This window comes from Trichosurus vulpecula, chromosome 7 (genome assembly GCF_011100635.1).
Source record: "Trichosurus vulpecula isolate mTriVul1 chromosome 7, mTriVul1.pri, whole genome shotgun sequence".
NCBI lineage: Eukaryota > Metazoa > Chordata > Mammalia > Diprotodontia > Phalangeridae > Trichosurus > Trichosurus vulpecula.
The window spans coordinates 234379422-234400468 of record NC_050579.1 but is presented as its reverse complement, the minus strand read 5'-3'; positions in this window follow the sequence as shown (position 1 = coordinate 234400468).

The following is a 21047-nucleotide window of genomic DNA, read 5'->3' as shown; positions in this document are numbered from 1 at the left end:
CAAACAAGTCCCTGCTTTTACTCTGCCATCTTGGCTCTGTCCTCCGCATTCCTTTTTTATTGTTTTATTAATACTCTTTTTATGCTATGGTACAGTGTCTGTAAATTTTGCTAAAATGTTTTTCCTTGTTAAAAGGAACCATTTGGTGTTGGTGGTGTTGGTGGTGGTAGTAGTGTTGACTGTGGTGGTGATAGTGGTGGTGGTGGTGGTGGTATGTGTGTGTGTGTAATTTGGGGAAGCCAGGTAATCAAGAAATATTATAGAATTTCTCTTGAAAATTTAGATCTTTTATTCCTTTAAGATCCAGAGACTCTTAACTTGGGTTCCACAGAACACTCAAGTGGGCTTAATATATTCCAGGGGTAAATGAACTTAGGTGGGAAATGTAACATCTTCATCTACACAAATCTCTAACTGAAACTTTGCATTTTTTATTTATTTGTTCATTTATTCTTAAATAGTATTTTATATCTTCCCCCATTACATGACAAAAAAATTTTCAGCATTTATTTTTACAAGATGTTGAGTTCTGAATTCTTCTTCTTCCCTCCCTCACCCTCTTCTCAAAATGGTAGGATATAAATGTGCTATCATGCATGTAAAAAATATTTCCATATTAGTCATAGTTGTGAAAGAAGAAATAGATCAAAAGGAAAAAAATGGGAAAGAATGAAGCAAATGAAAAAAATAAATATAAGTAAAAAAATGTGCTTCAATCTGCATTCAGAGACCATCAATTATTTAACTGGAAATGGATAATATTTTCCTTTGTGAGTCCTTGGATCACTGTGTTGCTGAGAAGAAATGTCATTCATAGTCGACTGTTGTGCACTGTTGCTGATATTGTGTGCAATGTTCTCCTGATTCTGCTCATTTCACTTTTCATCAGTTCATGCAAGTCTTTCCAGGTTTTTCTGAAATCTTCCTGGTCATTATTGCTTATTGCATGGTAGTATTCCATTAAATTCATATGCCACAGCTTGTTCAGCCATTCCCCAATTGATGGGCATCCCCTCAATCTCCAATATTTTTCCACCACAAAAAAGCTTATATGAGTATTTTTGCACATGTAGGTCTTTCCCCATTTTTGATGGTCTCTTTAGGATACAGAAGTACTAGTTGTATTGCTAGATCAAAGGGTATGCACAGTTTGGTTGTCTTTGGGCAGAATTCCAAATTGGCTGGATTAGTTTGCAGCTACACCAACAGTGCATTAGTGTCCCAGTTTTCCCACATCTTCTCCAACATTTATAATTTTCATTTTTTTGTCATATTAGCCAACCTGATAGGTGTGAGGTGGCTCTTCAGAGTTTTTTTAATTTGCATGAAACTTAGGATTTTCTTGCACATTTTAAAAATTATGTTGATAAGGGGTCTGTAGACTTCACCAGACTGCTGAAGGGATACACAATCCAAAAAAAGTTAAGAATCCTTGCGAATTGGTGATCATGATGATGTCTTGCTTCATAAAGTTACCCCCTTGGTAATTTATGCTAAATATATAAATTAATTTATTTAATGCCATTTGTATAGTATTTATACAGGCCAAACATATGCAATGAAAATTTCCTCAATTTAATTTTTGCTTTTATTTCTCTAAGATGTTTTGCAGTTGAATTTATATAAGTTGTAATTGTACCTTGTTAGGTTATCTACCAGATTTTTTTGCTTTTTGAGTATATTTTTCTTTTTAGTTTTCTCTATCCTTTTTAATATTCACATATGCTGATGATTTATTCATATTATATTATTTTTATGAGAATCTCATCTCAAGAGGTTTAGGAAGAAGCAGGACAAAACCTTGAAGAGATGAAGTGCTAATTCACTGGATAACAACTAGAGGTAGACAAACTCTTCAAAGTTCAAAAGAAAGATAAACAAGACAGCAGGGCCCCAGTCAATATGATACCTGCAGCATTATTGTTGGAATAATGGAGAGAGAGGGGAGGGGAAATAGACATATGCAGGACCATGTACTAAGAAAGCAAGTTTTGCTAGACTGTGATTTGCATGAAGGGGAGTAATACATAATAAAGCTGGAAAGGCAGGGTGGGACCAGCTTGTGAAGGATTTTAAGTATCATACAGAAGGGTTCATATCTGATACTAGAAGTAATAGGGAGCCTACAGAATTTGCTGAGTTGAGGCAACATAGTAAGAAGCATTTATTAAGCACATGTGTAAGTGCCAAACACTGTGCTAAACACTAGAGATACAAACATAAGCAAAAAGAGAGATAGTTCCTACCCTCAAGGAGCTTATATTCTCTTGGGGGAAGACACCACACAAAAGTGATCGGAAAAGGTTGATGGGGAGCTACCTGCAAAAAGCCAGTGACAAGGTCTGGAGAGTGAAAACTATAGCCTCCTGGGGAATGAAGGCTAGTGAACCTGATCCCCTTATCCAAATAGAAACCCTAGGAAGAATTCACCAATGGGAGAAGTGAGCCTGAGAATTCAAGAAGTAAAACAGCAGAGATGTGATAGATTAGTTAGGAGGAATCACTCCAAGAAAAGGTACTGGGAAATATGTGATCAGCAAGCCAGGTTAGGGAATCTGGGTCACAAGACAAGACAAACTAAAGGTATAAAGTAACCTACATGAAACAGTAGAAGAATAATATCTGATATGAAACCAAAGGTGTTCTGAAGTAAGCTATTTTTACTACCTGCAGAGTTCTAGAATTAGGCACACAGTGTTGCCAAGACTAAGTCTTTCCATGGTAATAAACATGGATACTTGGCTGAACTAGTGAGGGAAGGGAAGAAATACAAAATGCCATTGGAAAAGTTCTTGAAAATTTTTGTACAGAAAAAAGCTTTGTAAATCCAAATTTGCTACCTCACATCCCTCTCTTTGTGAATACTCCTTGTATGTCCCACATACCAATTGCCATCATAGAAAATGTCCTTAAATTGCTAAGAGGGAAGGAGAGCTAGTCATTCATGATAAAGGACATGAAAGAGAGCACATTTTGAGCTCGCCCTAAGTGCATGGGTTTTGAAACTTCTTTTTAGAAAGGAACTGATATGTTCTCATAAAAGGTGTCTCTTCATTCTTTTATCAAGAGGCAGCTGGGTTTCTGGAAGGAGGAAGGAAGAGAAGGAAGACTAAATGATCAATGAATCAAAGAAATACCAGTGAATCCAATATTTGAATATTCTATATATAAAAATCATGTTGTAGCTAAAGAAATACCCAATTCTCACACTAGCTGCATCAAAGCATTCCTAACATACATTTCTTTTAACAACTAATAATTGAAATCTCTATAAGATAAAGTGACAAGCATGAATTCTTATGAAGCAAGCATTTTTTTACATATTAGTTATGTATGTATTTGCGTGTATGTAGGGGTGTCTGTGTGTGTGTGTGTGTGTGTGTGTGTGTGTGTGTGTGTGTAGAATGTGATGGAATAATTACTCTATACTGCCTATATAAGGCTCTGCTAATGGCCAAAACAGTCATATTTTACACACATACATAGGTGAACACATACACATACACATCAACATTCATGTATTCACTGTGAGAGAGAGCTACCCAAATATAAGCTGGCTCCATATACTTCTCCTGCTAAGAATTTTACCATGTCCATGTTATAGAAGTATAAATGCCCTATTATCCTCTCTAGGCAAATAATCTTGCTTCCAAACTGGTCCCAGAAAGGATTTGTCATGGAGGAATATTTTATGGTGATATGCCCTGCCATCATAACCACGATCAACATCAACCATCCTCTAATTAACACTGATGAAGAAGAGACATGTGCCTGGTAGGACAAACATTCTCTACCACCTACTCTCAGACCTTGATGGAGGTAGTCCAGAACACTGTAACCAAGAATCCTGTGAACCATAGTGTGCCCTAAGCAATAGACCCTGATTCATGCCCAGCTTCCCCAATTCCCTTCCAGTGGAATAACTGCTGTAGAGAACCAACACAGTAACTGTTGCCTCTGTAGAAATCTCAGCCCCAAACTCCACAGCCCTAGCCCCTGAAGACACAGCAAACAAAGCCCTGACCACTAAATTTCTTGGTACAGTCAATGTAAGAAAGGAAGGTATCTTCATCAATGAGAATGCCAATAAAGAAGGTGAATTGCCATCTGCCTTGCTGTTGCACCTTAAAGATCATTAGGCTATCCCGCAACTGAACTCTCCTATATGTGTTATCTCTCCCATTTTAGAATGTGAATTCATTGTGTAATGCTCTCTATCTCTTGTTGGGTCATGAATTCTTTTCTTTTCCATAAATCTGATAAGTAAACTATTCCTTGCTCTCCCAAATTACTTATAGTATCAGCCTTTACGCCTAAATCATGAACCCATTTTGACTTTATTTTGGTATATGGTGTAAGATATTGGTCTATGTCCAGTTTCTGCCCTACCATTTTCCAATTTTCCCAACAGTTTTTGTGAAATAGTGAATTATTAGCCCAGAAGCTGGCCTCTTTGGGTTTATCAAAGAGTAGATTGCTATAGTTGTAGACTTCTCCATCTTGTATTCCTATCCTATTCCACTGATCCACACCTCTGTTTCTTAGCCAGTACCAGGTAGTTTTGATGACTGCTGCTCTGTAGTACAGTTTAATATCTGGTATGGTTAGGCCACCTTCTCTAGCATTTCTTTTCATTAATACCCTACCCTAGATATTCTAGACCTCTTGTTTTTCCAGATGAATTTTGTTATAATTTTGTCCAGCTCAGTAAAATAATTTTTGGTAGTTTGATTGCTATGGCACTGAATATATAGATTAATTTAGGTAAAATTGACATTTTTATTATATTAGCTTGGCCTAACCATGAGCAACTGATATTTTTCCATTTATTCAGATCTGACTTTATTCATGTGAAAAGTGTGTCATAGTTATGTTCATATAGGCCCTGGGTTTGTCTTGGCAAATAGACTCCCAAATATTTTATAGTGTCTACAGTAACTTTGAATGGAATTTCTCTTTCTATCTCTTGCTGTTGGGCTTTGTCAGCAATGTATAGGAATGCTGAGGATTTGTGTGGGTTTATTTTATATCCTGCAACTTTGCTAAAGTTGTTTATTATTTCAAGTAGTTTTTTTACTTGATTCTCTAGGATTCTCTAAATAAATCATCACGTCATCTGCAAAAAGTGATAATTTAGTTTCTTCTTTTCCTATTCTAATTCCTTCAATTTCTTTTTCTTCTCTTATTGCTACAGCTAACGTTTCTAGTACCAAATTGAATAGTAGGGGTGATAATGGACATCCTTGTTTCACCCCTGATCTTATTGGGAATGCATCTAGCTTATCCCCATTACAAATAATGTTTCTTGATGGTTTTAGGTAGATGATATTTATAATTTTAAGGAAGGTCCCATTTATTCCTATGCTTTCTAGTGTTTTTAATTGGAATGGGTGTTGTATTTTGTCAAAGGCTTTTTCTGCATCTACTGAGATGATCATATGGTTTCTGCTAGTTCTGTTGTTGATATGGTCAATTATGCTAATAGTTTTCCTAATATTGAACCAGCCTTGCATTCCTGGAATAAATCCTACCTGGTCATAGTGTATTATTCTCATGATGAGTTGCTGCAATCTTTTTGCTAATATTTTATTTAAAATTTTTGCATGGATAATTATGATTATGTTAAATTGAAATGTTTTTGTACAAAAAAAGCCAATGCAACAAAAATTAGGAGGGAAGCAGAAAATTGGGAGAAAATCTTTACAACTAGTATCTCTGATAAAGGCCTCATTTCTAAAATATACAAGGAACTGAGCCAAATATATAGGAATACAAGCCATTCCCCAACTGAGAAATGGTCAAAGGATATGAACAGGCAGTTTTCAGAGGAAGAAATTAAAGCTATCTATAGGCATATGAAAAAATGCTCTAAATCACTACTGATTAGAGAAATGCAAATCAAAACAACTTTTAGATACCACATCTCTCCTGTCAGATTGGCTAAAATAACAAAACAGGAAAATGATAAATGCTGGAGAGGATGTGGGAAAATTGGAACATTGTTCCATTGCTGATGGAGTTGTGAGATGATCCAGCCATTTTGGAGAGTAATTTGGAACTACGCCCAAAGGGCCACAGGAATGTTCATACCCTTTGACCCAGCAATACCACTTCTAGGGTTGTATCCCAAAGAAATCGCACAAGCAGGAAAAGGACCCATATGTACAAGGATATTTATAGTGGCTCTTTTTGTGGTAGCCAAGAATTGGAAATCAAAGAAATGTCCATCAATTGGGGAATGGCTAAACAAGCTGTGGTATATGAAGGTAATGGAATACTATTGTGCCACAAGAAATGGGGATGATACGGACTTCATAACAACCTGGAAAAACCTACACGACATAATGCTAAGTGAGCAGAGCAGAGCCAGGAGAACACTGTACACAACCACAGATATATGGATTCTGTGAGGACCAACCCTGACAGACTTCACTCTTCTCAGTAACACAAGGTGCAGGCACAACTCCAAAGGACTCACGATGGAGAATGCTATCTACATCCAGAGAAAGAAATATGAAGTTTGAATGCAGATTGAGGCACACTTCCTGCTTGCCTTTTTCTCTTCTCTTTTGTTTTTGTTTTTGGGGTTTTTTTGGTTCTGTTTCTTCTTTCTCATGATTCATTCCATTGGTCATAATTCTTCTCTGCAACTTGACTAGTGTATAAATTAATTCAATGCGAAGTTATACGTGGTAGTTATATGAGATTCCATGCTGTCTTGGGGAAGGAGGGGGGAAGGAGGGGAGAAAATCTGGAACTCAAAATTATGTAGAACCATCTGTTGTAAACTAAAAATAAAAATAAATATTAAAAATTGAAAAAAAGCAAAAAAAAGAATGTGAATTCATTGAGGTCAAGGACTATTTTACTTCTGTATTTATATTCTCAGAATTTAGCACAGTGCTTGACAACTACAAAGTGCTCAATAAATGCTTTTTCATTCATTAATCCAATATAGTTCAAATATATTCCCCTTAACAGAAACCCAGTAAAATTCTTGACAGGATTAGCATCTGGGCTCTATGCACATTTGGATAGATTCTCTGCTGTTTATTTGCAAAAAGGACTGCCCCAATGTGGAGAAATTTTCCCTGTAATATGAACAGAGTTGAAATGATCATTATCAAAACAACTGAGCCCTCCTTATATAGAACCCATAGAATAACTCTCCTATGGTCTACTAGTTGCTTCTGCATAGCTGTGAAACCAGAAAAGGAACTGGAATAAGGAGAGGGAATCCTATTTGTCAGGGTGACTGGGGTCAGAGAGAATCTGTCAGAGTTTGGCAGAGAAGATTAGTACTTGGCACTTGGGAACCTAATGGTGGAAGAAGGAATCTGGCAGAAAAGAGGAAAAGAGGCAGGAGAGGAAGGCCTGCCAGTAAGATTGCTGCCAGATCTTATTGCAAAGGACTACCAGCCAGTAAAACCCCCAGAAGCAGGGTTAGGTGACCTTTTCAAAGAGGACCAGGGAATTTTCTTACTGCCAGGGCCTGAGGTGAAATAGAACCATATACAATTCAGATATGCTTTTCTTGATGAAATAAAAACCAATTTAGGTGACAAAGAAGAAGGGACATTAATATGAGTGATGGAAATATCAGGATGTCCCCTATATTTCCGGCCTTGGTTGTCCAACCTTTCCTAGATTTTTCTTGTGGCCAAGATGTTCGCAACTCTTAGTACTTTGCTAATAATGAAGAATGTCACTATTTTGACTAACTTTCAAGCCTGAGGTTTCATCCCATTAGCAGAGTTTAGTGAAGCAATGGAAAGGGGAATTGTACTACTTTTATGTACACTTCTTATAGTTTAGTCACTGCTAGACAGCTAAGTGTTTCAGTGCGTAGAATGTTGAACTTGGTGTCAAGAAAACCTGAGTTCAAATCCTGCCTCATATACTTACTAGCTTTGTGACCCTGAGCAAGTCCTTCGATCTCTCTGTGCCTGTTTCTTCATCTGTAAAATGAGTTTAATATTTTTGCACCTTCTTCCCTCGGTCGTTATGAATATCAAGGGAGATGCATGTAAAATGGCTTGAAACTTTAACACACTGTATAAAACCTAGCTATTATCATTAATTGTCTTACAAAATAGTAGAAATAGCAATAATGCGAATGAACCAGTGAATCAATTATTTATTAAGCACCTGTTTTTTCCTTGGCTCTAGGGATACAAATAAAAAGGTTGCCTTAAAGGAGCTGACATTAATTATAATAACTATGATGCAATGTTAAAGGATACGGTTCAACAGATAGAGAACCAGCCTAAGAGTCAGGAAAACATGGGTTTAAGTCATTTCTGTTTGTGTCTTGGCTTTATGACTCCAATTAAATAATCTTACATTTTACTTGTCCTAGGTAACTCTCTAAAAATGTAATTTGCAGAGCATCCCCCGATCTATCTATATCTCTATATACACACACACACACACACATACACACACACACGCACATATACATATATGCATACATATGTAAATATTTCCCTCAGTGGAAACTCTATGTCAGTGAAATCTCACATTGAAACAACAACCAAAGAGCTTCTTTATTTACAAAACAATTTGTATTCATGATCTCATTTGATTTTTAGAATAAGCCTATAATATAGACAGGGAAATATTTTTTTTCCATTTGACAAATTTTCCTGTGGGGCTAAAATCATGACTTGAACTTAATAAATACTTGTTGAATTCAATTGAAAGTGACTTATCCAAAGACACTAAATACTTTAAAGATCCAAAGGACGAAAGGGAAGTTTAGAAGGTATCTAATCAGCTACCTTGCTTTAAGAAAGGGCCGTAATTCCTTGAAAGATGATAATCTTCTTTCTAGTTTCTAAAGCCTTTATTCAGTAAGATCAGAGTATGATATCAAATGGTTGGCTGCTATTGTAACAACACTCTAACAAAGGGGCTATTAAACATAGAGAGTATGAATAGCTTTAAGGCATATATGAGTAACAGTGTATAGAAAAAAAAGACCTCTTAGCTTTTATATTGTCTGCTACTAATTATTCACTTTCCTAATCCACAGTATCAAACAGAGTAGCTGGCAGCAAGGAAATCTCCAGACAATAATATTCAACCCTAAACTCCCCTTCACTTGATTAAGTCTACCTCGACCTCCAGGGTACCTAAAGTCTTCATTCTTTCTCCCTTCACTTATTTATCTATCTCTCTGCTATTTCACATTCTACATTTATATTAAGATGCAAGTGAGAAATAGCTTAGAAAGTTATGTTTCCAAACTTGGGGGGAAATTATAACAAGTATCTCTGATAAAGGCCTCCTTTCTAAAATATATAGAAAGCTGAGTCAAATTTACAAGAAAATAAGTCATTCTCCAATTGATAAATGATCAAAGGATATGAATAGGCAGTTTTCAAAGAAATTAAAGCCATCTATATTCATATGAAAAAAAATGCCCTAAATAACTATTGATTAGAGAAATGCAAATTAAAACAGCTCTGAGGCATCACCTCAGAATTATAAGTTTGGCTAATAGGACAAAAAAATAAATGAAATGTACTGGAAGGGATACAAATATCTGGTAAATGATATAAAAGAAATATACTGGAAGGGATATGGGAAAACTGGGAAAATAATGAACTGTTAGTGGAGCTGTGAACTGATCTAACTATTCTGGAGAACAATTTGGAACTATGCCCAAAGGAATATAAACTGTGCATACCCTTTGATACAGCAATGCCACTACTAGGTCTATATTGTAAAGACATCAAAAAAGGAGGGGGGAAAGAACCTATGTGTAACACACACACATACACACACACACACACACACACACACACACAAATATAGCAACTCTTTTTGTGGTGGCTAAGAACTGGAAATTGAAGGAATTCCCATCAATTGGGGAATGGCTAAGCAAGTAGTGGTATATGATGGTGATGGAATATTATTGTGTTATAAGAAATGATGAGTAGGTGGATTTCAGTAAAACCTGTAAAAACTTATGTGAACTGATGCAAAGTTAAGTGAGCAGAAACAGGGGGATGCTGTACACAGTAACAGCAATATTGTATGATAAAGAACTGTGAATGACAGCTATTCTAAGTGATTTTAATATCAGAGTAGACACAGACTATCAAACATGGCAAGGTGACCTTGGGAAATGGACTTACTACTGAAGACTTGTGCATTTTATGACCACATCACCAACACTGTCTTTCATTTACTTAAACACGATGAAACCTTGTGGATGCACCCAAACAGGAAGCATTGGCATTTAATAGATTTATGTCATTGTAAGGAGAAGAGACAGTCAGGATGTGAGAATGAGAAAGGCAATGTGTGGCAAAGAGTGCTTGACCAATCATAGACTTAGTCTCTCCAAGTTAAACATTTGTGTTCAACAAAAGTGATGGCCCCAAGGACAGACAACTACCAGAAGACTTCATGTCAACAGATTAAAGTGCTTCTCCATACACAATTTATTGCTGAGTTGGAGGGAAAGTTGAACCAACACACATTTGGCAACAGTGGAGCAGAAAAAGAGTGGAAAATATTCAGAAATCTGGTGTACAGCACTGTATTTACCCATCTGGGCCAGAGAATGCACAAACACTAAGATCTGTTTGATGAAAATGATGGGGAAATTAAAAAACTGATAAACAAAAAATGTGACCTCCATAGGGTATACCAGCAGGACAGCTCATCTATCTCTAAGAAAGCAGAATTTAACTCTATCAAAAGTAAAGTGCAAATGAAGCAGAAGAGATGCAAGATTCTTGGCTCAGCAAGAAGGCAGGTGAAATTCAGTTGTATGCTGATAGTAACAACCAAAGCACTTCTAAGCTGCCCTGAAGACTATTTATGGGCCAAAAACCTATGGTGCATCTCAACTATTTAACACTGATGGAGCCACACTGATCAGTGATAAGGACATGATCCTGGAGAGATGGGCTGAACACTTCCATAGTGTTCTCAACAGACCATCATGAACCAATTGTGAAACTATTAGCCATATACCTTAGGTTGAAGTCAATCTCTCTCTAGCCAAATTTCCAACTAAGGGAAGGTTTTGAATGTCATTAGGCTCTTCTCATGAGGCCAAGAGCCTGATGCTGATTCCATTCCAGCAGAGATCTACAGGGCAGGGTGTCCACTGTTTATACAAAAGCTGACTGAAAATTTCCAGGTTATATGGCAAGAGGTGGTTATCCCCCAGGATACCAAGAATGCTTCCATTGCCCATCTCAATAAAGCAAAGGGAAATAGGTTGTCCTGTGAAAATCACATAAGAGTCTCTCAATAATTGCTGGCAAGATTCTTTCCAGAGTCCTCCTTAATAGGCTGATCTTTTAGCTGGATGGTGGTCATCTGCCTGAGAGCCAGCATATCTCCAGAAAGGGTTCAGTAATGGTACATACCATGTTTGCTGACTGAGAACTCCAGAAGAAATACCAGGAGCAGAACAAAGGTCTGTACACAAAGTTCATTGATCTGACCAAGGCCTTTGATACTGTCAGTCATGAGGGCTTGTGGAAGATCACGGCAAAATTGAATACCAGTTCCATGATGGCATGCTTAAATAGGTTATGGATAATGGACAATGCTCTTAGGCTTTCCCATTCGCCAATAAAGTGAAGTAGGGCTGTGTGCTTCCTTCCATGTTTTTTAGAATGATGTTTTCAAGGATGCTGTTAGATGCCTTTCACCAAAGACAAAAATGGAATCTAGGTCAGCTTCAGCACTGATGGCAAATTATTTAACTTGAAAAGGCTTCAAGTCAAGACTAAAATGGAGGGAGAATTGGCAGGTGATTTTTTTTTGTCTCCAGATGATTGTGCACTCAATGTAGCCCCAGCAGCTGAGACGTGATAGAGTATGGATTTGATTCTCTGCTGCTTGTGATGATTTTGGCCTGACAATTAATACCAAGAAAACAAAGGTTCAGTGTGAGCCAGCCCCACACCATCGATGCATGCAACCATCACTTGCAACAAATGGAGAAATTTTGAATGCTGTGGATAAGTTCACTTAACATTAAAGTATACTTTCCAGGGGTGTCCACATAGATGATGAGGTCGACAGATGCATTGCCAGAGCTAGCTCAATGTTTTGGAAGCTCAAAAGGAAAGTATGGGAGAAAAGAGGTATTAGACTGCTTACCAAACTGAAGGTCTACAGAACCATTGTGCTGAACTCGTTGTATGCTTGTGAAACTTGGGAAGTCTGCCAGCATGATGCCAAGAAACTGATTTGCTTCCATTTGAATTGTCTTAGGAAGATTCTAAAGGTCACCTGGCAAGATAAAGTACCCGATACCGAGGTCCTTTCTCAAACTGAACTTCTGTGCATTTAAATTCTACTGCAGAAAGTACAACTCCAATGGACTGGCCTCATTGATCATATGACAAACGTGTTTGCTTAAAAGATTTGTTTTACAGAGAACTCACACAAATCTAATGCTCATACAGAGGTCAGAAGAAGTAATACAAGGACACTCTCAAGGTCTCTGAAGAAATTTGGAATATTTTGAGAGATGTGGGAGACACTGGCACAGGACTGTCCACTTTGCCATGCCCACATCAAAAAGATGTTATACTGTTCAGGCAAAGCAGACTCGCAGTAGCTCAAAAGAAACATGAGATGCTCAAATTTAGAGACATCTCCATCCCAAATCTTCCTATGGGCTATTTATGTCCAGTCTAGAGTAGAGTTTTTCAGACTCATATTGGCCCAATTAGCCAGTCAGACGCACGGTACATAGACCCCGACCTGGTGACATCATTTTGGTCCACTTTGAACATGAAGGACAAGAACAATCAACTTTCTATCCCACTTTCCACAGAGGCTCTTCCAAATCTTTTCATCCCTCTTCAAACTTCCCATGGTTACCTTTCTCCTAACTCTCTCAGCCGAGTACCTTGCCTCATTTTACAGAAAAAAAATAAGGTCATTTGTCATGATGTCCCTCTTCTCCCCTTTTCCCCATCTCCTATCACTTAGTTTTTTTCTGTCACTTTCTTCTCTCTCACCATTGTCTCACAAGATGAAATACTTCTTTCCAAGATAATCCCTCTTCCTTCCTAAATGATTCCATTCCATCCCATCTCTTCTAACAAATTGCCCCCTGTCACCCCCATTCTTTCACTTATTTCCAATCTCTCCCTGTCTACTGGCTCATTTCCTTCTGTGTATAAATATTCCCATGTCTGACTCACCCTGAAAAGCCATTCACTTGATCCTTCCATTGTGACTAACTACCATTGTATATCTCTCTTGTCCTTTATAGCTTTACCCATTGAAAAGTCTATCTACAATAGGTGCCAACTATTTCTTTACCCTCACTGTGTTTTTAACCCCTTACAATCTGGCCTCTCTATTTATCACTTCACCAAAACTTCTCTCCAGAGTTACTAACGATCTTAGTTGCCAAGATCTCACATCTCCAACTGGATATCTGGTAGACATCTTAAACTAAGTATGTCTAAAATGGAATACATTACATTTTCCACTAAGCCCTACCTGTTCCTACCTTCCCTAATACTGTAAAAGACACCACCATCTTCCCAGTCTCTTAGGCTTGCAACTTTTGAGTTATCATGGATTTCTTACTGTCTTTAATATCCATATCCAATCTCTTGCCAAAGTCTGTCAATTTCACCTTTGCAACTTCTCTCATATATGTCCCATCCTTTTTTTTGGACACTGCTGACACTCTTGCAGGCCCTCATCACTTCACACCTCTATAATTAAAATTAGCCTATTGATTGGTCTACTTGCCTCAACTCTTTACCAGTCCAATCTATCCTTCATTTAGCCAGTGAAGTGATTTTCCTAAAGGACAGGTCCAATCAGGTCACTGTTTTCCTCAATAAATTCCAGTGGCTTATTGCCTCTAGGATCAAATACAAATGCCTGGGATTCAAAATCCCTCATAACTTAGCCCTCTCTTACCTTTCTAGTTTTATTATACCTTATTCACCAACATATAGTCTTTGATCCACTTACCCTGGCCTCCTGGCTGTCCCACAGATAAGACACTCCATCTCTTGGCTCTAGACATTTTCTCATGCTGTCCCTGTGCTTGAAACATTTTCTGACCTCTGTTCTGACTACTATACTCTGTTTTTTTAAGACCCAACTAAAAGCCCATCTTCTTTTTCTTTTTATTAATCATTCATTTTTAACATTTTTTAGAAAACAAATTGAGTCCCAAATTCTCTCTCTCCTTCTCACCTTTTCCCAATCCAATGAAAAGACAGGCAATAGGATATCAGTTATGCACATGAAAGCAAGAAAAACATATTTCCGTATTAGCCATGTTACAAAAAAAGGAAGAAAAATTCCTTTAGAACTGCCTTGGATCATTGAATTGATCAGAGTACCTAAGGTTTTCTCAGTTACCGTGCTGTACCGTGTACAATGATCTCCCAGTTCTACCAATTTAGTTTTGCATCAGTTAATATAGGTCTTGCCATGTTTTTTTTTAAATTCTGAAATCACTCTCCTCATAATTTCTTATAGTAGATTATTACCTCATTATAATCATATATGACAATTTGCTTAACCATTCCCCAATGGATAAAAAAAAACCCTTTATTTTCAATCCTTTGCCACCACCAAAAGAGTTGCTATAAATATTTTAATACATAAAAGTCCTTTTCCTTTTTTTCTTGGATTTGTTTAGGGTACAGACCTATTAGTGATATTGTTGGGCCAAAGAGTGTATACAGGTTTATTGTCCTTTGGGCTTAGTTCCAAATTGCTCTCCAAAGTAGTTGGACCAGTTCACAACTCTACTAAAAGTTAATTAGTATACCTATGTTTCTTTCATCTCCTCTGGTATTTGTCATTTCTCATAGGTGTGAGATGGTACCTCAGAGTTGTTTAATTTGCATTTCCCTAATTAATAATGATTTAGAACATATTTACCTTTAACTATAGATTGCTTTGTTTTTTTGAAAACTGCCTATTAATATTCTTTGATCATTTATCAATTGGAGAATGGCTCTTTTATTTATAAATTTCATTCAGTCAACTACATATCAGAGAACTTTCCTGTAAAATTTTTGGTATTGATATGGTACCTTTTTAGCAAAATGTACTTTCCATGATTATTTCTTTTAATCAGGTCCATTTTTGGTCTTGCTTGATCTGACATCATGATTGATAATCCTGATTTTTTTGTTTTACTTCAGGTTTTTGAGCCCTTTATTTTAACTATGTGTGTGTGTTTCTATTTCAAATGTTGCAAACAAAACACTAGTTTCTGATTTCCAATACATTCTGTTACCTGTGTTCATTTTGTGGATGAGATTATCCCACTCATATTTACAATGATGACTGCTAACTGTGCATTTTTCTCTATCCTTTTTATTCTGTTTGTTTTCTTTCTTTTTTTATCCTGTCCCTCCTCAAAAATCTGTTTTGCTTCCAACTACTACCTCCCTTAATGTGTCCTCACTTTTATACAACTCCCTGCACTTTCTTTTATCCCCTTTGTATACAATTTTCCTCTTGGTCAATATAAATTTCTACATGCACTTTTCCTCTTTGAACCAATTCTGATGAGTGATTTTCAATCATGGCCCACTCCCTCATTTATCTATCCACTGTAAAAGTTCTTCCTTGTGTGTCACTTTTATGTGAGAAGAATTTCCCCATTTTATCTCCCCCCCGCCAATGTTTCATTCTTTCTCACTTTTTCATTTTTTTAAAGTTCATCTTAACATAATCAACTTACACCCATGCCCTGTCTATGTAGACTCCTTTTAACTTTCTTACTAATGATAAAGTTATTAAGAGATACATGTATCATCTTCCCATATAGGAATGTAAGTAGTTTAACTTTATTGAGTCTCTTATGACTACTTTTTCATTTTTACCTTTTCACGTCTCTCTTGAATCTTGTATTCAAATGTCAAATTTTCTATTCAGCTCTGGTCTTTTCATCAGAAGTTCTTGAAAGTCTTCTATTTCACTAAATGTCAATTTTTCCCCTGAAAGTATTATACTTGATTTTTCTGGGTAGTTTTTCTTGGTTGTAATCTTAGTTCTTTGCCTTCCAGAATATCACGAGCTCTCCACTCCTTTAAAATAGAAGCTGCTAAATCTTGTGTGATCCTCACTGTGGCTCCATGATATTTGAATTCCTTCTGGCTGCTTGTAATGGTTTCTTTTTGACCTGGAACTCTGGAATTTGTCTGTAATATTCCTGGGAGTTTTATTTTGGGATCTCTTTCAGAAGGCAATCTGTTGATTATTTCAATTTCTATTTTACACTCTGGATGTAAGATATTGTGATTGTTTTCCTTTATAATTTGTTGTTGTTTTGTTGTTATCTTTATTTTCTGGCTTCCCAGGTTTCCTTCAAGTCTCATCTATAGTCCCACATTCTTCAAGAAGCCTTTCCCAATATTCCTTAATCTTATAGTCTTCTCTTTGAGAATATCCTCAATTTATTCTTAAAATTGCTTGTTTGTACCTGGTCCTTTGCATATTGTCTTTCCCCACTAGACTATAAGCTCCTTGAGAACAGGGTCTTTTTTTTTCCTTTTCTTTGTATGCCTAGCATATATCACAGTGCCTGGTACATAGCAGGTGTTTAAGACATTTTAGTTGACTAATTCTGTTTCTTTTTTTCATTTTAATGATTTAATAATTTCCCACAATTATATACAAAAATGATTCCTTTATAATTTCTTGAAAGATGATGCCTGGGCTTTTTTTTTGATCATCTCTTTCATGTAGTCCAATATAATGTTTAAGTTATTGTATTAGGAGGGCAGAGTTTATAATCTCAAAGAGGATCATAAACATGTCTGAAAGGTTCGGAACCACCGGATATAAGAAACTCTCAAAGTAGAAGGCAGAAGAATCAAAACATATATTTAGGCTCCACAGTAACCAACCCATGAACCAGCAACCCCATTTTGATATATTGATCAAAAGCTTCCAGGCCCAATAAGTACGCCTTGAAAGAGTAACCAGGAGGCTACAGAGAAGCATGATTGCGTAAAGCAAAATCATGCTTCCCCCTCTATGGTAAAAAGATTACCCACTGGCCTGAAGTCCTTGTTCAGCTTCCTCCCGTAGGTCAGCTCTGCTACTGGCAGCTCCTGCTTCAGCTGTGGCTGTGGCTGTGGCTGTGGCTGTGGCTGTGGCTGTAGCAGCCTCTGGCTCCAACGGGAGCTGCTTTTAACCATCCAGCTTCTGCGGGGGTGTAAGGTACGCCGGGGAAAGCACAGGTTCTTTCAGTCTGCTTAAGCAAGGGAAGCAAGGTGAAGGGGCCGACAAGCTTACTCCAGTCCAACATACAAACAGCATTCAGTTCAGGGGAAAAAGCCAAACTAGTCAAGGGCACTTGTTGACTAAGTGCTAAGGAGCCCATTTTTGGTTGCCAATACAGTTATCTCTCAATATATCTTCTAAGTCAGCTATTTTTTCCATTGAGATACTTAGGTTTTCACTTATTTTTTCCCCATTTGATTTTGCTTTATTGTTTCTTGATATCTCATTAAGTCATTACTTTCCACTTGCCCAGTTCTAATTTTTAAGGAATCAGTTTCTTCAATGAGTTTTCATACCCTTTTCTCCCATTTGGTCAATTCTTCAATATATTCTTGTGTCCCTTTCACCATCGGACAAATTCCGTTTTTTCAAAGATGTTTATTTTCTTCAGGATTTTTTGTGCCTCTTTTATCGTGCCATTAATCCTTTTTCCAAAATTTTCTTGCATTACTCTCATTTCTTTTTTTTTTTCATTTTTTCTTCTCCCACTTTTATCTCTTTCTTTAACTCAGGAATTCATTTATGCTGGAGTCCAATTTGCATTTTTTGAGGCTTTGTTTGTAGCTGTTTTCATGTTGTTGTCTTCCACTAATTTTGTGTCTTGATTTTTCCTGCCACTGTAGTAGTTTTTTTTTTTAATGGTCAAGGTTTTTGTTGTTGTTGCTTCTCATTTTTCAAATGTATTTTTTTAACTTTGAAATTTAGGTTAAAGTTGGGCTCTGATCACCTGGGGCTGCGGAGGCACTGTCCCAAGCTTCAGAATTTTTGTACTGTTATTTCCAGATTTAGTTTTGTGGATGTGCAATTTTCCAGTATTTCCAAGGTGGTGTGATCTAAGTAGAGGTTTGTGATCTTGTCTTTACTTATGAAAGACCCCACCCTCCTGAAACCACAAGTACTACCATTCCTCTTAGGCCCTGAACTGTCACCAGGTTCCCTGACCTCCTGCAGTCACAAGCACTAATACTCTTCTCTACCTTTAACTGCAGCCAGGACCTCTGCTCCCTTGTGAGATCAAAAGCACTCCTATCTTCCCTCTAACGTCTCTGGGCCAAGAGCTTCTGAAATTGTTAATGCTGCAGACATCTTCAAGGCCCTCTGCTGGTGCTGACTCTGCATATACTTCCAGGTGATCCCCACTCTGGTGTCACAGATTTCTTCTGCTAACCTCCTAAGTTGCCTTAGGCTGGAGAAAAAATGTCTCTCTGGCCTTTTGTTGACTCTGCTGCTCCAAAATTTGATTTAAGGTCTTATTTTAAAGTTGTTTGGAAAGAAATATTGATAGAATTCAGCTGGGTTGTTTCCCGTAATCCACCATTTTGGCTCTGTTCTCTGATCCTGTACGTTGGAAGCAAGAGCATGAGAATATGACTGAAAATATCATGGTTATTGTAAACAGCAAACCAGCTCTATTATATATCTGTCCATGAGAAAATTCACATAACCACTCATATGAGTATAGACCAACTTTTGGCACTAAATCTTCTGTGTTTTATCCCAATATAACATCTGGCTAGACCTGAATGTGGTTCAGAGATCTATCACTGTCATGTCACTGCCCAGGACTGGCCTCATAAGTAAATTTCCCTGAATAAAACCTATTTACTATTGTATGGGCATTGACCCCCTCTTTCTTTGGTATCTTGGTACCTCCTCATGATGGTGGGGTAGATGGTTTACCCTCTGACAATTGGCATAGTCAGAACAATACCAAAGACATGGGCTCAGGGATTGTGGCTTCCATAGGGGAAATCCCAGGTTGACCATCCATATCCCTGGGGGAAGTGTTGGCCCATATGTGAGAATCTTGTGGCTGGCCAAATAAATATGGGCACTCCCAGGAAACGCTGATAAGTTTGTTCCATTTGATGGGAGAATTGAGGGTGCCTCATTTCAGCAAAGAAGGAAGGAATTGCACAGCTGCTACTGGCTGGCTACTGCTGGGCTGCCCACTGGGGCAGAAACTCAGATTCTTAAAGGAAGGCGAGGCAAATGGAGGAGGAACTCCAATGAGAATGTAATGTTGGGCTTGCAGAAAAAAAAAGGACCAGAGGAGGAAATTAGAAACCCTTGCCTATTGTTTTGCTCAACTAGGAGGTGGAACAAATTGTCCTTACCACAGATCTAGGTGACAGTAAACATTAAAGAATCAAATATTAAGGCATGGAATCTCTTGCAAGACAGCAATATAGGAGAAGATATGGAGAATGTTATAGAAGAAAGAGAAAAGGGGTCTCTCCTTTCTTCTTCTTCTTGTTCTTCTTCTTGTTCTTGTTCTTCTCTCTCTCTCTCTCTCTCTCTCTCTCTCTCTCTCTCTCTCTCTCTCTCCTTTTTTAACTCTGGCCCGGTCAGGAGGATAGAAAAGAGAAAAACAGAGAAAGGAACAAGACAGGTGCAGTCTCATGGACCCTAAAAGAAAAATAAAAAATACAGGACTATAACTTTAAATCTTTGGCAGTGGGCTAACTCAAAAAATCACTAGTAGTAAATTGCTCTGAATACATTTGTATGGAAATACCAGCATTCAAAAGGGAGCAGGAGGAATGAACCTGAGCACTCCTGGGTAAACAAGCTGCAATAGCTTAGGAAAATCCTATCAGTTTGGTCCATAACTGAGTGATGAGGATTGGAAAGTGTGGGAAAATTATGGGAGGAAAGGGAACCATTGATAATTACCATGTAGGAAAAGGTATAAAGAAAAGACCTTGTGAAAACCTCCTTATTTGTTAACTTACAAGATTTCTAGAGATCATCGCTTTGGGCAAGGTTATGAAATCTTATTAGACCTTTCTAGTGATGAGACTAAATAATGAACTGGTTTACTGAAAAAAAAAATGCTGGGTCAAAGAGTATGAACATTTTTATGGCCCTTTGGGTGTAGTTCCAAATTACTCTCCAAAATGGCTGGATCATCTCACGACTCCATCAGCAATGGAACAATGTTCCAATTTTCCCACATCCTTTCCAGCATTTATCATTTTCCTGTTTTGTTATTTTAGCCAATCTGACAGGAGAGATGTGGTATCTAAGAGTTGTTTTGATTTGCATTTCTCTAATCAGTAGTGATTTAGAGCATTTTTTCATATGCCTATAGATAGCTTTAATTTCTTCCTCTGAAAACTGCCTGTTCATATCCTTTGACCATTTCTCAATTGGGGAATGGCTTGAATTCCTATATATTTGGCTCAGTTCCCTGTATATTTTAGAAATGAGGCCTTTATCAGAGATACTAGAACAAACTCCAGTCTTAAAGCATTATTTTTGCTTTAAGGAGTGGATATACAATACCTTGAGAGATAGATATCTGTTAGACTGGAGGTTTATAACAATTTGTCAAAGTTTTTTCTGGATTTTTGAGTAAGTTTCATGTATTCATATGTGGAATTCCAGAATGTATTGTTTTTTGTTTCTAATGACTGATATTTATATCAGTCTGGATTTAAACTCAAGGAGAAGAAGAAAAGAATAGGAAAAGAGTGTTAAGTAAAATCTATTTTTGTCTGTAGGCCTGGCAAACTTTTATTATTATTATTACTGTAATATCATGAGAGAAATAATTGTATCCAGCCCTAAGTTATGATTAGGGAAACTTGATATTTGAGGTCAAATCTTCTAGGACTGTAATCTGGTATTATTCTAAGTTTTTATTTTTGGTATGATTGTTTGATTCATTATTAATCAGTAATCCACTATTTGAGGGTAATGTCACAAGATCCTCATAGGCAGTATGATTTTGAATTGCTACATATGGATGGATATCTGCATTCAGGAAAGGTTGAGGGGATAAC